At 39.4% G+C, this 9770-nt stretch overlaps 1 pseudogene; it reads left to right on the top strand.

The window, feature by feature from the left end:
- The first annotated feature begins 7465 nt into the window (after nt 1-7465).
- On the top strand, nt 7466-8020 carry LOC102473536 (U1 small nuclear ribonucleoprotein C pseudogene; annotated as a pseudogene).
- Nucleotides 8021-9770: the final 1750 nt, after the last annotated feature.

Genomic DNA, 9770 nt, shown 5'->3' with positions numbered 1-9770 from the left:
ACAGACAGAGAGAGACATAGAGACAGAAAGCGAGAAATCACCCCCCAGGGGGGATGGTCACGCCGCAATCCCTTCTCCTCCATTCTCCTCTCGGGATCTTGGGCACGCACGCACACGCGCCCGGCGTGAGTTTTAAGCCACCGGGTCCGGGACACGAACCGCAGTCGACTACGTGGGAGTCCAGCGACATAGCCATTACGCCAACTGCTGGTTCCCATGATTTGATAAGTTATTTTATTCACAGAATTAGTCAGCTCTGTGTCTGGAAGAATCCACTTGGTAGTTGGAGCTGTACAAGGAGAATCTAATTCAGTGTAGAATAACTGAAGAACAAGCGGCCATTGCTTTTCATTCTCTTGGTATTCAGTCATTGGTCTTTCAGTATTTTTTTTAATTTTACTCATTCTTTTTTTGTTTTGTTTTGCCAGAGTGCATGTGTGCGCACCAGAGAGAAACAGAGAGAGGGAGAATGCAGCCCCAAAGGAAGTGTGGTCATACCATAATCCCCTCTTCTTCATCTCCCTATCCTGTCAGGATTTGGGACATGCATGCAAATGTACCTAGTGTACGTTTCAAGCCTCCAGGGATAAGACTTGAACTGCGCAGTTGACCTTTAACATTTAGGCCATGAGGCTGGCCCAAATTTTACTCATTTTTTAATTTACTGTCTCCTTAAGTATGTGTCATAGTACACTTAGTTGCAAGATATTCTACAAGTAAGTTTGGGAACTACTTCCCCCATTTCCTCTTTCTAGATTCATAGTACACATCAGCATATGTTAACCTCCGAGAGGCCTCTAGTAAAGGGGAGAAAAAGCACCTCTTTTGGCTCAATGTTTTCCAAACTTATTTGCTGCAGAACCTTTTTCATGTATACCTACTAATAACCCACAGAACTACTATTCTGCAAATATTCTTTGGAACACATTGCCTTAAACAAATATTTCTATGGCTGTCCGTATAGTCCTCTTGCTCCCAAGCATAGTTATCTCTAGTTGTTTCAGTGGTGTTATGAAAAAAATTTTAAACATGTATGTCTCGTTTAACACACACATGCATACACACATGTATGTGCATACACACACATACACATTTTATTTTAAGGAGGTGACAGTCACTAATTCAGATATTTTTTCAGTTGCCCAGTGATTCTCAACCTCTTTTAATTTTAATTATAATCATGTAACTACACACACACACATTGCTACTTATATAAATTTTCTCTATAACCATGGTAACAACTCACATTCTCGTAGTGAAGGAAGAACTCTCGTTTTCAGTTAAAGCTGTTATCTAGTAAAGGGGAGAAAAAGCACCTCTTTTGGCTCAATGTTTTCCAAACTTATTTGCTGCAGAACCTTTTTCATGTATACCTACTAATAACCCACAGAACTACTATTCTGCAAATATTCTTTGGAACACATTGCCTTAAACAAATATTTCTATGGCTGTCCGTATAGTCCTCTTGCTCCCAAGCATAGTTATCTCTAGTTGTTTCAGTGGTGTTATGAAAAAAATTTTAAACATGTATGTCTCGTTTAACACACACATGCATACACACATGTATGTGCATACACACACATACACATTTTATTTTAAGGAGGTGACGGTCACTAATTCAGATATTTTTTCAGTTGCCCAGTGATTCTCAACCTCTTTTAATTTTAATTATAATCATGTAACTACACACACACACATTGCTACTTATATAAATTTTCTCTATAACCATGGTAACAACTCACATTCTCGTAGTGAAGGAAGAACTCTCGTTTTCAGTTAAAGCTGTTAATATGTGAAAATATTCTTTGAACCTAGCTCCTTGTTATAAAATACAAGATATAGGATATTCACACACTTTCCCTTCATGAAGATATACAGCCATCCTTTCCTTGAACTAGAATTAGGGGAAGTATACCTCTTCTATTCCACCGAAGTTCTTGAAAATGATATATAAGTATTTTGGGGGTATCTACTATGTGCCTAACTAGTCCTATTCTAGGCTTAAGGGAAGCTAGTAAAGAAATATAATTGTGGGTCAGGGCTCATAAAGAGTTTATAATATCTTTAGTTAAACAAGAGTTGGGAAACAAATGGAGAACTATACAAGAGAGTTTATAATTAAGTGCCAAATCATATCAAGTGCTAGAGCCAGGATGTGTCTTTAATTCTTGTCATCCAGGTCCCTGTATGATGCTGCTATTAGTCTGGGGTTGAAATTGTGATCCCAGTAGCAATAAACATGTAGCATGGGAGGAGTCTGAATGTAGAGATGAAAAATACCGAATGTAAAGGCTTCTCTTTTCTCTCTTGTGAAATTGCATTCAAACCAGAACAGTGCCTTACAATGGATGTGCCCAACTGCTCTGTATTTATGCAATACTTTAATAAAATGGAAATGTATACACTCTTTTTGCTTCACTTGTGTTTTATTTCAATAGCCTAGAGCTGCTTCCCTGGACAGAACCAATGAACCCCACAGTTGACTCCTATCCTCATCCTAAGCTGGAACCACTTTTCTCTCTGCAACCATAGCACTGTGATCATACATAATTTTTAGCATTTATTACAGTCAATTTTAGTGAGAAGGGTTAGTTGCAATCATAAAAGAGCTGCATCCTCCCTCTCATCTATGTCATAAATACATATGACTAGTTTTTACAGGGTAGAGAACATCTAATACTTACCTCTTTGTTACAACACCCTGTATATAATAAGCATTAATAAATATTTGTGGGATTGAATCAAGAAACATGTGAGATAGTTCTTGGAAAGAGATAACAAAGTTAGGACATCACAGGATGTGCCTAATTATACTTCTGAGCATTTCAAAAAGACAAGAGCAAAATATAATACACACTTCCTAACTAATGAATGGCAAAAAGGAGTACCCTCCTTCATAAGTACTATGCAGATTAAACGAAATATGTTCTGTTCAGGCCTACACAGCATAAAGTTTCAGTAAATATTCAGTATATTTTACTTTTCTTTGTTCAATGACAAAATAATTAAAGTTATGGATTTTCTTCTAAGTAGACTTTGGTCACATTCCATAATTTTTAAATACAATATTCTTATTGATTATTTCAAAAAAAAATTTTTTTAGTTTTCATTCTAATGCTTCAAAATGTGACCCCAAGAACTACACAATGTTGTCATTTTTCTCTTAATTTCTGGTTCAGCTGCATTGTGATTGATTATAAGTTTTATTCTACTTCTACATTTAATGTTCATGTAAGTTTTTGTTTTGTTTTTTGTTCTTTTAGCTTTTGGGCATAGGGTGCGTGCACTCACTGGAGAAAGAAAGAGAGATAGGGAAAGTGGATGGCCACTCTACAATACATTTTCCTCCATTCTCCTCTCAGAATTTTGGGCACCCACGCACACACCCAACATATTTTTCAAGCTTCTGGTTCCTGGACTCAAACTACTCAGTATGCTATGTGGAATCCAGCTTCCTTAACCTCCATACTACCTGCTGGCCCAAGTTCATCTAAGTTTTTTTTCAAAGAACTATATTTGGTAACTCTTTTGAAAAAATATATATTCATGTTTGTTGTTATTTTTTATTTGACCAGAGAGAAAAAAGGAAAATGAGAAAGCAAACCTCCTGACAGACTTGAACCAAGGTTGGCCATGTGGGAATCCAGCACCTTAACCACCAAGCCATCTGACAGCCCCAATTTTGGTAACTATCTTAAAGACTCTAGAAAATAAGGTTCTATTAGTAGAATACAAATTTACAATGCAGTCTCTTTTTTTTTTTTAGAGGTTTTCTTGCTACAGGGCGCATGCACTAGCCAGAAAGACAGAGAGAGACAGAGAGACAGAAAGCGAGAGATCACCCCCCCGGGGGTGATGGCCACGCTGCAATCCCTTCTCCTCCATTCTCCTCTCGGGATCTTGGGCATGCACATACACGCGCCTGGCGTGAGTCTAAGCCACTGGGTCCGGGACTCAAACCGTGGTCGACTACACGGGAGTCCAGCAACATAGCCATTACGCTAACTGCTGGTCCCTATAATGCAATCTTGAACTCTCAATTACTTTAATACCTTTAGGAATACTAGCATTTGAGAAGGGGCAGCAATATGAGAGTAGGATATTGCCTGTTCTGCCCCCCTACATTTTTGTACTCCCCTTTCCCTTGCTAAAAGTTGTTGTTAGTGGTAAGATTTATTGTCTGTTGATGAGGATGTGTATGGTGGTCTCAACTGGGCTGGACTGTGGTATATATCATGCTGGGTAAAGTCTCTTCACAATCTAAATGATGTATACGGATTTAATGTATGAATAATAATAATAAAAAAAGTTGTTGTTAATAACTGCCTGAGTATTGAGGCTGGTGGTAAAAACAAGAAGCTAAAGAACCTAGGAGAGACTTAGCTTCTTCAAACCAGAATAAGGAACGCTCTAAGGACTCTATAGCTGTTTGTCCTGAAGGCAGAGAGAACCCTCTGCAGTCGATTCTGCTAAGGTTTTTACAACCGTGACCCTCCCAAATCAGCAGGCATGATTTCATAGTGTGCTAAGAATATTATCTAGGCTAAAACTCAGGAAAATGGGGTAGACACAAGGAACCAGCCCCCAAGTGGCTCACCATATGTGGGGGAATAGTTTGTCCTCCTGCACCCGTAGTCACTGTGGCATCCCTGAGAAAAACAGTCTTGAGCACCTCCAGAAAACTTCAGCTTTATTCCTACAACCCTCTTATTTCTAGGCTACTGATAGAGACTAAATATTTTCACCACATAACCAAAGCTTATCCTAAGTTTGGTGCTTACCCCCGTGCTTCTTTTCTAAACTCCTATAGCAGATGTGAAATGGTTGGAAAGAGAGTTCCTCTGTTAGCCACGCTTTAGCATTGACAATCAGTTTGCTCAGTCTCTGATACTGGGGATTTAACCACTGGGACTGGGAAATAGTGGTAGATTCTTTTCTTCCCTGAGTGATTAGTTTAGCCTCTATCGTTTTCCAGTATGCATTGTCAGACAGGACTTCTCAGAGGTCTGGTCAAGTTTAAGTTCACGTTTTATAAAGACCCTAAGATGTGAAAATATTTTTAAAAAAATTGATATTTTAAAATATTGACATTTTAAATGAACATTTATCACATAATAAAAGAATATGAATGCATGAATTACTGGAGATAACTTCAAAAATATTTAGTATCTACCATAACTCTCTCTAACTCTGTTCTATCGAGTCCTTTAGTTTCCAATAACGAGTGAAGGCACAGTGTTTGTCTTTCATAGCCTCACTTGGCATTATATCTTCTAGGTTCATTCACTCTGTGTCAAATGACACGAGTTTATTGTTCTTTATGACTGAGCTACGTGGGTTGATATGAGGGGTGCAGGAGAAAATGATGAAAAGACACAAAAATGCATGTAAACAAGTGGAATAGATTATGAAACAGTGTACCATAGTAGAGTAAAAAAAAAAAAAAGTCTGACAATTCAGTATATACTTTTTCTCCAAAATGCTAATAAAGAAAATGTCAAATGTGTATAATGTTAGATATCTCCAAAATGCTAATAAAGAAAATGTCAAATATGTACAATGTTAAATGTTGAAGCTGATGAATGTTTGTATCTGTGATCTTATTATTACACATTGTATCCATGCATTAAAAAAAATTAAAAACATGGGGGGGGCTCACCAGGAGCTGTGGTGTTTAAGGTGCTGGACTCCTACGTGGCTGACAGCCCTTCAAGTCTGGAAACTGGTGGTTTGAAAATCATGATGGGAACGTGTTTGTGTGTGCCTAAATTTTTGAGAGGAGAATGGGGGAGAGGGGATTGCAACATGTCCATGCTCTGGTGGGTAATTTCTCACTTTCCCTCTCTCTGTCTCTCTCTGGTGAGCACATATGCCTCAAACCAAAACAAAACAGAACAACAACAACAAAAAAACCATACTGTACTTCACAAAGATGTACAAGGGTTATATGTAACTCAAAAATGACAGCTTAAAAACATCTATGGGACCAGCAGATGGAGTAATGGTTATGTTGCTGGACTCCCACCTAGTTGACCATGGTTCAAGTCCTGGACTCAGTGGCTTAAAACTCACATCAGCCTGTGTGTGTGTGTGTGTGTGTGTGTGTGTGTGTGTACCCAAAATCCTGAGAGGAGAATGGTGGAGAAGGGATTGCAGTGTGGCCATCCTCCCAGGAGGTGATTTCTCACTTATTGCCTCTGGTGAGTGCACATGCCCTGTAGCAAAAATCTCTTTTAAAAAATCTATAATTTGATGTCTTTCCTGAAGAGCATACCATGTATGTTGGCCCTGGGATAGGCCTATTTACACCTACTTTGCAATATATTTTATGCTAATTCTTTAGCTATGTCTTTCCAACTAGGTTTCCTTAAGACAACAGGGAAATAGAGACTGAACAGTGAAGAACTAGAAGCCCCTCACCCTGGCCTGGAGTGGAAGGAAACATTTTCACTGCCTTATCTCCTGAGATAGTATAGTTCATCCTGAAGGGTAGAGAGAGTCTCCTTGCCCGAAATGTCACTTTCAGAGTGGTCCTCCCAACACACAGCCAACAAAAAAAAAAAAAAAAAAAAGGAGAAAGAAGAAAGTCTGCAATTCTTATCCCAGTTCCCCCACTTTCAAGCTGAGAGATGGTATAATTACACTGAGAAATTCTATGTTTACCAAATACATTAGCTTGGACTCAAAGAGATCTTTACCTAGGCCCAGCATAATCAAAGTACCGAAAGGAATTAGAAAGACAATGAGAATCTTGAAGATAGAATAAGAGAACTAATTTATCATGTACAAAGAGTCCTCAGTAAAATTAAAAGCTAATTTTTCATATGAAACCATGGAAACCAAAAGGAGTGAGATGATATATTGAAAGTATTGGGGAGAAAATGTCAACTAAGAATTCTATATACAGTAAAATTATTCTTTGAAATTGAAGGTGAAATTAATCTTCCAGAAAAATTATGGGGGCCAGCAGGTGATATAGTGGTAAAAGTACTAGACCCCCACATGGCCGATTGCAGTTCAAGTCTCAGACCTGGTGACTTGCAAATCACACCAGACATATTTCTGTGTGTGTGCCCCAAATCCCAGGACAATAGAGGAGAAAGGATTGAAGCATGGCCATACCCACTGGGGGGTGATTTCTCACTTCCCCTGTCACTGTGTCTGTCTCTCTCCAGCGAGCACATGCACCCTATGGCAAAAGCCTTAAAAAAAAAAAAAACTCTCAGAAAAATTAAAATGGAGAGAATGCATGACTAACAGGCCAACCCAACAATAGATGGTAAAGGGAGTTTTATAAACTGACCGAAATGATACTAAACAATAATTTAAATTCAAATGAGGAAATAAAGAGTACAGGTAAAGGTATTTTCAAAGATAAATATGAAAGACAATGTAAATGTATTGTTATTTTCAACTTTCTAAAAAACAACTGCCTAAGGTGCATCACTTCTGGGCGGCACGGAGCGGAGCGGAAAGTCCAACGGCCTGAGGAGCAACATGCCTAAGTTTTATTGTGACTACTGTGATACATACCTCACCCACGATCCATCCGTGAGAAAAACACACTGCAGTGGTAGGAAACACAAAAAGAATGTGAAAGACTACTATCAGAAATGGATGGAAGAGCAGGCTCAGAACCTGATTGACAAAACAACGGGTCCTCCTCGTCCTGGCATGATGCCAGCACCCCATATGGGGGGCCCTCCCATGATACCAATGATGGGCCCTCCTCCTCCAGGGATGATGCCAGTAGGACCTGCTCCTGGAATGAGGCCACCCATGGGAGGCCACATGACCATGATGCCTGGGCCCCCGATGATGAGACCTCCTGCCCAGCCCATGATGGTGCCCACTCAGCCAGGGATGACTCGGCCAGACAGATAAGGATGGAGGGAGGCTTCTTTATGTCTGTTTTATATTAACTTGTTCTACTTCACCAGGAGATCATGGAGCTGTGACTCTGGGTGTTTTCTAACAGCATGTCAAGGAAGACTTTCCCCCTTCCTATTAAAAACAATTAAAAATACTCTAGAGTAGTTTTGGAGGAGAGAAGTGAGGCAAAAAAGTGCAGTTTTCATTTGTATTGTGAAATGTGAAAATAATAAAATCATCAACTGTTTTAGTTAAAAAAAAAAACTGCCTAAGACAATAATTACAAATCTTTGTTGATAAGCACACAATGTATAAAGATGTAATTTGTATGGCAATAACAACCCAAAAGAGGGGAGAGTGAATGAAGTCCTGTAGGAGTAAACTTTTATTATGCTATTGATATTAAGTTGGTTTTAATCCAAAGTAAATTGTTATAAATTAAAATAGTAATTATAGTCCCCAGTACAATCACTCAGAAACTGGCCCCAAAATATAGTAAAAGAAAGTAAAATGACGTACTAGAAAAATATCTACTTAAAAGAAGGCTGGGGATCAGCAAATGGCATAGTGGTTATGTCACTGGATACCCACATAACTGACTATGGTTAGAGTCCCAGACCCAGTGGCTTGAAAACCATGTCTGTTGTGTGTGTGTGTATGCCCGAGATCCTAAGAAGAGAACAGAGAAGGAATTGCAGCATGGCCGTTCCCCCATGGAGGGGGTGATATCTCACTTTCTCTCTAACTCACTGTTTCTGTCTCTCTCTCCAGCAAGCACATGTGCCCTAAGAAAAACACCTCTTAAAAAAAAGAAAAGAAAAGAAAAAAATAAAGCTATAGCAGAAGAATAAAACAATGTAGAAAATATAAGACATACAGAAAACAAACAGTAAAATAGTAGATGTATATCCTACCTTATTAGATTAAATTTAAATGAACTAAAATTGCACAATAAGAACAACAAACGTTAGAATGCACATTCCTCTCCAGTGTAAATGTAATATTTTCCAGAATAAATCATATAGTAGGTCATAAAGTAGCCTCAATAAATTTAAAGAAATCATATAAAGTGGGCTCTCTGGCTACAAAGGAATAAAATGAGAAGAAAATAAGACAAAGAAATTTAGAAATTTAAAGGTTTTTGCCACAGGGTGCATGTGCTCACTGGAGGGAGACAGAGACAGTAACAGGGAAAATGAGAAATCACCCCCCAGTGGGTATGGCCATGCTTCAACCTTTCTCCTCTACTATCCTGGGATTTGGGGCATACACACACACACACACACACACACACACACACACACACACACACAAATATGTCTGGTGTGATTTGTAAGTCACCAGGTCTGAGACTTGAACTGCAATTGGCCATGTGGGGGTCTAGTACCTTTACCACTATATCACCTGCTGGCCCCCATAATTTTTCTGGAAGATTCTTAATTTCACCTTCAATTTCAAAGAATAATTTTATTGGAGGCAGACCCGACCCTTCCGAATCTTTGCGCATCCCCACCATTTCTCCTCCTTGGACCCCAGGTTGGTTGTCTGGGACTTTAAGGAAAACTCCCATCCCACCCCGCCCACAACCCAGATCGAGCCGGCCAGTAGTTCCGGACACCAGGTGGACTGAGGCTGAAGGCCCGACCAACCTGGTCCTGTCACTCATCCTCTGGCCCTTTCCCGCTAGCCTTTGGACTCTCTGAATTTTGGTGATTTGAATAGCGCATTGTGCGCCGTGTGATTTCCGTTTTTCGTTTTGTTTTTCTTTGCTCTTGAGGTGTTGCTTATTAGGTCAGTTGGAGGCTCACTACTCCTTAGAAACAGGGAGGACTTTGGGCTATCCAGGGCTAGTGGCAACAGTTAATGGTAATTGTGAGCAACAGGTAGGCCAACCATAA

The sequence above is a fragment of the Tupaia chinensis genome, unplaced genomic scaffold (assembly GCF_000334495.1).
Source record: "Tupaia chinensis unplaced genomic scaffold, TupChi_1.0 Scaffold143946_1, whole genome shotgun sequence".
NCBI lineage: Eukaryota > Metazoa > Chordata > Mammalia > Scandentia > Tupaiidae > Tupaia > Tupaia belangeri.
This window is presented reverse-complemented; position numbering and strand designations above follow the sequence as displayed.